At 43.0% G+C, this 8,157-nt stretch overlaps 1 long non-coding RNA gene across 5 annotated transcripts; it reads right to left on the bottom strand.

The window, feature by feature from the left end:
- Positions 1 to 2,016: 2,016 nt before the first annotated feature.
- On the bottom strand, positions 2,017 to 5,327 carry LOC123045049 (uncharacterized). Of its 5 annotated transcripts, none has more exons than XR_006421027.1 (7): positions 4,925 to 5,327; positions 4,653 to 4,756; positions 4,495 to 4,555; positions 4,340 to 4,387; positions 4,178 to 4,232; positions 3,342 to 3,609; positions 2,017 to 2,575 (listed from the first exon to the last, which is right to left on the bottom strand). It is a non-coding gene; the product is annotated as an uncharacterized lncRNA (long non-coding RNA). The 5 variants fall into 5 exon arrangements; XR_006421026.1 differs by having other exon boundaries at positions 4,178 to 4,229; XR_006421025.1 differs by having other exon boundaries at positions 4,364 to 4,387.
- Between the last annotated feature and the right edge of the window lie 2,830 nt (positions 5,328 to 8,157).

The following is an 8,157-nucleotide window of genomic DNA, read 5'->3' as shown; positions in this document are numbered from 1 at the left end:
GGTTGGTTTTTATGATGCAACACGTTTTATAATTCATCTTGCATAATTTTGGTTTTTGGGTGTGTAACATGAACACATTTTTTAATTAAGTTGTGCCCAACTCGTATTACTACTAACACCGCGTGGCATTAAGATAATGCCCGCATGCAGCGTAACCAAGTGAAGGAATATATTTTTTATGCTCCTGTTTGTATTACAACTAGCGTGACACATAATGCCCGTAGCGCAACCAAACAGAAGATTATCATGAGTTTAGTTTAGCACATTCATAATTTTATTCCAACTTAGTAATATCCATTTTTTTATAATGACCAAACTAAGGTAAATATTTTTATGAGATTTTCGTACCTATGACACTCTCTTGATTTGTATCCACGTATAGAGACCAAACCAAGGAACGCGACGTTCATCTTGGCTTGTATTGCTAAGGGGACCGAACGAAGATGAAGATTAGTAGGACGAAGCGCAAGCAACATTTAAAGGAATCATGTTTAAAAGAACCATGCATGCTCGTTGACTCGTACCGCGATGGCCGAGCCGAAGGCGAAAGTTTGGGGTAGATATAACATGTTCCTTGGTCTGTATCGCGATGGCCGAACTAAGGACACAAATTTAAGATGGATGCAACATACTCTTTAGTCTGTACCAAAATGACCAAACCAAGGACAAAGTTTTGAGATAGATTAAACCATGCACCTTAGTCTGTACCACAATGGCCAGACTAAAGGGAAGAATTTTGGAAAGATAAAACATGCCACTTGATTCGTACCGCCATGGCCGAACCAAGGGCTGTAGTTTTAGAAGAGGAGGAAGAAGAAAGCTCCCTGACCTGTACCGCAATGGCCAAATCAGGGGCTAGGGGAGAGCCATGGATCTCACCTTCAAACCTCAGCAAGCAAGTCGCATGCGTCCTCCTTCTTTTTCTGTATATTAGTTGACCCGTTACGCCAAATGGCAGAGAGACCTGCTGAAGACATGTTGTCGATGAAAATAGTTTCATGCTGCAAGAACCTTCAACTAAATCATGCTATTTTTTAAACATGTTTATTAGTTGTTAAATAATAGTCTGGGAAAAGGGGAACTTTGCATAATATGAATATGGTCAGTTTGAAAATATGGGCACTATGGTGAGAGAGTAAAGTTGGCATGGTTGTATTTTTTAGCAAGTTTGAAAACATGGTTATCATGATGAGAAACCTGGTCATGCATATTTTCCTGCAAGAAAAGAGGGAAAAGGATAAGAAACCTAAAGAAAAAAAAAACATGGTTTAGTTGATTTTGTTACGCCAAAAGGCGCAGAGACCTGCTGATTCCATGTTAGCGATGAAAAGAAATACATGGTTCAGTTGATTTTGTTACGGGCAAGCACACATGACAACAAATTTAATCTCTCTTAGTTGCAAACTTCACAAAAATCATAGAGTGGTCACTAAATTAGCAGAGGCACGCTAAAGCCATGTCCGTGATGAAAAACAATTGCATGGTTTATCCCGTTTAATAGGAAACACGGTAGATTGTTATGTACAATGAGATGAATGTACACATTTTAACTTGATAGTATAGAATCTCATTTTAAAAAAATATGTCTGGGCAAGCACGTGTGATAACAAATGAAATATTCTTTAGCCCCATAAATGGTGTGTTGTTGTGTACAATGAGATTATATATACACATTATTATTTGGTTGTATAAAGTCTCAGATGGCGTAGAGACCCGTTGAATTCATGTGGACATTGAAAAGAAAATCCGTAGTTTGTTGGTTTAGTTGTGGGCAAGCACATATGACAACAACTGTAATCTCCTTCAAGAAAAAAAAAACGGTGGCTTCTATCTACAATGAGACATATATGCACACTTTAATTTGGTAGCACAGAGTTGCATCCGAAACAAAATCCATAATTTAGTTGGCTTTTTAGTTGTGGGCAGGCATATATTGAGCAAATTTAATTTCCTTCAATAGAAGAAAAAATGGCGGCTTGTCATCCCGATGATAAAAGACCGTTGTGGGCAAGTACATATTATAATAAACATAATCTCCTTTAGTCGAAAAAATGGGGTCTTGTACACATTCTAATTTGGTGGTGTAAAGTCCCATTCAAAACCTTTGGCAGATTTACACATCGTCACAGTAATGTGACTTGATTAGTCTGTGTTGATTGATAATCTATGTTGTTTTAGGCTTCCACCACAGCTGAGCATGAGGGGAGCTCGCATGCAGTGGCGGAGCTACACTGTCAAAGGTGGGCGTGCCAGTACAAAGGTGGGCGTGCCAGTAGAAAGGAATCCATTATTTTTCTCTCTCACAGCTCAGCCTACTCTCAATCCTCCACTTCATTTGCTACCGGCGAGACGCCGTGGCCTCTTTTTGTAACACGTAGCTCCGCCATTGCTCGCATGGATGATCCCGTGAACATTAGCTCTGATGGAAGTGTGGACAGCAACTCCGCTGAAGCCGTGGACAAGATCTCTGATGAAGTATGCGGACACCAGCTATGATGAAGGCATGGACACCAGCTCTGATAAAGGTGTTTTCAGCAATGCTAGACATCAGTTACGCACAGGAAGATAAATGTATCTACAACCACAAACAATGCACATGCAGAAAAGGTTAGATTTATGCATATAGTAATGCCAACTTTTTACAAAATCTGTAATTCGTACGATTTCCCTCCCCAACTGTTATAGACGAGCACACTCCTACATAGGACTATTTTCAAATTATCTAAATTAGATGCATAGTAATAAAACCTAGAAGCAACCTCAGCAACAAAGAAAATATTAGAAATAAAGACTGCAAGTTAAACAAGCCAGACGCATCATTTTACATCTAGTTCTAAAAGTTTCATCATTCTGCTGACTCAAAAATAAAAACATAATGGAAAGATGTTAGATAAACATCACAGAAGTAATCTTGATGTGGCATTAATTAAACGTTAAGAGGAGATGATCCCAATGGACAATAGCAAACTGTACATAATTTTTATGTCACATGTTACAGTTTGTTGGCCAACCTTTCTGATTATTCATTCAGTAAAATGATATAACTGTCTTTTATAAGCTACAAAGAGATCAACAATGAGCTTCAAGGTCCCATGAAAAGTCAATAGGATATAAGCCATGGCAGTACCTGGCCCTATTTTCAAATTCAATGCACACCATCTAATTCTAATAATAATCAAATCTAAATTAAAACGATACATAATATTTTTGTAGTTCGAGATAGGACCAAGTTGGAGTAGTACAGAGAAAATCAAACTTTATCCTAGCATTACACAGAAGAAACATGATTCACTTATCATAATAACAGAAACATATGAAATAAGGATAGGTTCCATCCCTACCTTGACATCCTGAGCCGCTGCACCTCCATCTACTCTGCCCATGGATGAAAAACAGAGGGCGTCTCAACTATTCAAAGCATAGCGTCCTTGCTACTGTAGTAAAATTTGTAAAGTACTGGCCTGCTCACAAGCAGTTAACATACAGTGGAAGATATGTCTTTCTAGGCATGTACTCTGCAACAAAAAATCTCTCATCACCTTGGGAGGAACAACCAAGCAGATTTGCTGACCTTTTGCCCCAGAGCTAACCAACTTATTTAGCATCTTCCTGAAGCATAATTATGTCCACAAAAGGTATGGGCAAATATTAGAAAATCACTGGCATGGTATGGATCAAGTTAAAATATGCACCGATATGAAACATCTAAAAAAGGAAAAAATGAATTAAACCCATTAGTTATGCATGCTCTTTACAGAGCATACATGAACTATACAGCAAACTACACATGAATATAAACCGGGGCCATGACTTCACAATGTACAAAAAAGTCAATAAAAAATGGACAACCTATTTTCAATCCAATGTGTACCAGGATTGAAGCAACTAATGGACTGCAACGTTGTAAAAAATATATAGAAACTTGGACATCGAACGACTCTGTAACGCAAAATCACAGGCGCAAGCGAACAATAAAAATTTAAACACCATATATTATTACATCTTAAAGTTCACATAACCATAACATGAATGGCCCATCAATAGACAATTAGACCGATGAAGAAAGGTAAATGCATGTAGCTAGAGACAACATAGTAGAATTACAGTACTTTGAGAAAGAGAAGCATGTGCGTAGCGAGAAAGAACAAGCATGCAGGGAATAAAGAATCAAGCAAACCTTGAATAGCAGCACAGAGTTGCAGATGCAGCAACCTAGCAGATCGTCGAACCTGCTAGACAAACGGAGATAGACCTGTCAGACTACATGCATAACGGTGCACACACATGCATAAAAACAGCAGGCACATTCTAATAGACAAGCAAAACAACAGCTAATTACCAGAGCTAGAAAGCAGAACCATACCAAGAAAGCAGGCTAGACAAAGGACTACACCAAGGCGGACCAGCAGGGAAAATGAGATGAAAAAAAGAAACATCATCACACACACATTTCATCGAACACGTTGCATGCAAGCAAATGGAATGCAAACTAACCTCAATGGCAATGGCAGAACGATGCGACGGTGGACGCAGGAGACAACGAGAAGAAACAAACCTGCACACGTAGGGGACAAGATGAAGAACAAAGAAGTTAGTAGGGTGCAGGTTAAAGGAAGGCAAGAATCAAGAATCAAGTAAAGAAGGGCACCAACCTCAACCGATAGTGTTCATCCAGCGCACGTAAGTTATTGCAACAGACAAGCACACCACCGGCGAAGAAGGATGAACAATCCAACCGAGGAGAACCCATAGGCACCTGGTACAGAAAAATGGCCAGCATAATTAGAATCAACTAACAGTGGCTAAACAAGCAGAGTAGACCATTGACGAAAGGGAAAATGATACGAAAGAGAAACACTGATGAAGAGAACAAGGGAGGAGCAAGCTCGCCAAATCCTAAAGGGGAAAGACATCGGGATCTTACTGGATTCGAAGAGGAGAGGAGGCGGCGGCCGCTAAACTCGTCGCCAGCTATGGCGCAGCTGCCCCTCTCGGCCGTGGGGGCTGCAGCAGAGGAGGCGGGGCTGAGGCGGTGCGTCGGGCTGACCAGCGTCTGCAGTTGCTCCTGCTGCTCCTGCTGCACAATCTCCCGCTGCTTCCCCCCCGCAGGCGCCGGCCTTCTGCCTAGACCCGACCCATGTGCCACCAATCTAAGTGACGGGTCGATGGCGGTGTCCTTCCCTGCCCTGTACTATCCCATCGGCCATGGATCCATGGTAGCCGGTGCAGGCGTCGGGGCAATGATAGGGAGCGGGGAGGAAAGGCGGCGATGAGCACGCACACGCAAGGGAGAGGTGGCTTTGTGCGGTGGCGGCTGAGGGACAGAGATCGAGGAGGGAGGACAAAATTACTGTTCTGACCCTTAAGGCAAACTAAATCCCGATTTGACCTCGTTCCAAAAAAAATTTCGTTTCTGACCTTTTTCGGTGACGCCAAGGTCCCTGGCGTCTGGGTTACGAAGCAGACGCCATGGTCCCTGGCGTCTGGCCCCTGGCCCGCACTGCCCGCCTGCCCGTTGACCTGCTGACGTGGCAAAGGGGCCAGACGCCAGGGTCCCTGGCGTCTGGCCCCGGTAAGTGGATAACCGCGCGGGCCAGCCCACCCATCCCCATCTTTCTCCTGGCGGCGCACGACGAACAGAGGGCTCTGTTCTTCGCCCCTTCTCTCCCTCCCACCACCACCCCCCTTGATCTACTCCATCAACCCCTCAAACTCACAGATCGGACCCCCCAAGCTTCTTTGAGGTATTCTCCCCATTCCCTCCAATTTTTTTTTGTTTTCCCCTCTTTGGTTGGATGCATTATTCAACACTAGGTGATGTTAGATGAGTAGATGATTTCTTATTTTTAGAAAATTTTGTGTAGTTGATAGATGATTAGGTATGCAGTAGATGATGTGTAGTTGAACATGTAGGTGAAATCAATTCGGTTTTGTGTATATGTTGTCCATAGGATTTTTTTTTGAATTAAGAGGGGTGATGAATATATGATTTGTGTATGTAAAATAGACTTTGTCATACTATATTTGGTTTGATAGATGATGTGTGTATGTGTAGATAATCCTATTGTTGGCATACTATTGTTGGCAAAAAAATTTATGCAAAAGAGATGATGAAATTTTCTTATTGTGTGTGACATGATTTGTTCAATAGAATGGCGGATGATGATAATGAAATATATTTGATGGTGAAATTTGGTACTCTAGATGATATGTGTGCATATGTAGAAGAAAGAAATGATGTGGTTATGTTTGAGAAGAATGGTGTTTTCATATGGAATAAACTTGGAGAAGGAAATTGTTTGATATTGTTCATGTATTCATAGATGTTTGTGAATTTTTTTTGTAGGATGGCGGATGGTGATGGACCTTGGTATGACGGATTAATCGATGAGTGGGATAAGGAGCATCGTGCTCGTGCCATTGAAAATGGACAGGTAAGAAGCAAGACTGGGTCAATTTTCGTTGTTTCTCATTTGTGTTCTGGTATTGATTATTAAAACATCACTTTATTTGCAGGTTGTAGTTGCTATGCGCATGAGGGGTCATTCCGCTGATGACTTTGATTACGACCCGCGGTATGAGCCTTACATTCGGAGATTGGGTCTTCTCCCATTCGTGTTGCAGTTTAAGCGACGCGCTCCGCCGGTGAACCACGCGGCGCTGACCGCACTTGTGGATCGTTGGAGGCCGGAGACTCACTCCTTCCACCTTCCATGTGGGGAGATGACGATGACCCTACAGGACATGGCTATGATAAGCGGCCTTCCTATCAATGGACAAGCTGTTACCGGTCGTGTCAGCGTGGGTAATTGGCGAGAACGGACTGCCGATTTAATTGGCGTTCAGCCCGAGGGCCCTCAGGAAGGCAAGGCCGATACAACGAAAGTGAGGCATTCTTGGCTAAAACTGGTCAGAGGAAACACCAACCCGTGCCCTCAGGATGCCAATGACGTGGTTGTGCAGCAGTACGCGCGGGCCTATCTTTGGTATGTACTAACCAAGGTAGTCTTCTCAGATGCAACCGGGAACTCAGCCCTCTGGATGTTCTTGGAGCCACTTAATAACTGGGATACCCAGTATAGCTGGGGTTCGGCCGCACTAGCATACTTGTATCGTCAGATAAGAGATATTTGCAACCAATTATTTTGCATTTGTCATGCGCCTCCATATCTAACATGTTTGTTTGATTGCAGCTTGACTTGGCGTGTCGGAGGAAGGGAGGTACATCCTCATTGTCTGGGTTTGTTTGGAGCCTATCCGTGTGGATGTGGGAGCGGATCCCGGTTGGACGGCCCGATTTGAAGAACCCCCTCATGGCAAACCCACGGGGTAATCATGACGGGTTGCATGATGATGATCCATATCGGCGCCCTACGCTTGCTTACTATTGGGAACAAGTGACAGTGTACACAGGAAGCTCGCATGTGCGATACAAGTGCTATATGAACGAGCTGGACACCTTGACTGCTGAGCAGGTTATGAGAAGTTCGATGAGATAAAATTTAGTCAAGAATGAAACTTATGTATGTAGCTAACAATGTATCTCTTTGTTTTGCAGGTACATTGGTTGCCTTATGTGGAAGATCGTGACTTTGATCTTAATGAGATGTGCACGCGTGATAGCCATCTTTGGCGGGCGAGGTGCCCAATGATATGCTTCTTCGCAGTCGAGTGGCACTTTGTAGACCGTGTGGCAAGACAATTTGGAAAAAGACAAGGTATTCCAATTGAGGAGAGCAAGGAGGAAATGCTATCTCTGCATCGGTAAGCAAGCATGCCTTGAGTATGTAGTAGAGCATTGAATAAGTCAGTGTTTGCTAATGCTTTGTCCCGTGCATCATTTGTAGGTTCGATCGAAGGAACAATCGAGATATATCGGATTGGGCAAACAAACACCGTGCGTGGATAGAAATTTGGAATCAAAGAGACACGTTAGTGCAATCAGAGAATAGACCTCACAATCAGTCAGCATATCAGAAGTATCAAGTGTGGTATGCGGATCGTTACCGGTTAAAGCTGAAGCCAGGTTGGACTCACGAGGAGTGGTCGGAGTTGGTGTCTAAAGACCCGGAGACTGCAGAAGGTTATCATACCTTCAACACGGTTGTGAGAGACACCAGAGGGGCTCATGTTGACTACGCACCGATGCATGACGAA

The sequence above is a fragment of the Triticum aestivum genome, chromosome 2B (genome assembly GCF_018294505.1).
Source record: "Triticum aestivum cultivar Chinese Spring chromosome 2B, IWGSC CS RefSeq v2.1, whole genome shotgun sequence".
NCBI lineage: Eukaryota > Viridiplantae > Streptophyta > Magnoliopsida > Poales > Poaceae > Triticum > Triticum aestivum.
Note: the sequence above shows the minus strand (reverse complement) of the source record. Positions and strands in the feature narration are given on the sequence as shown.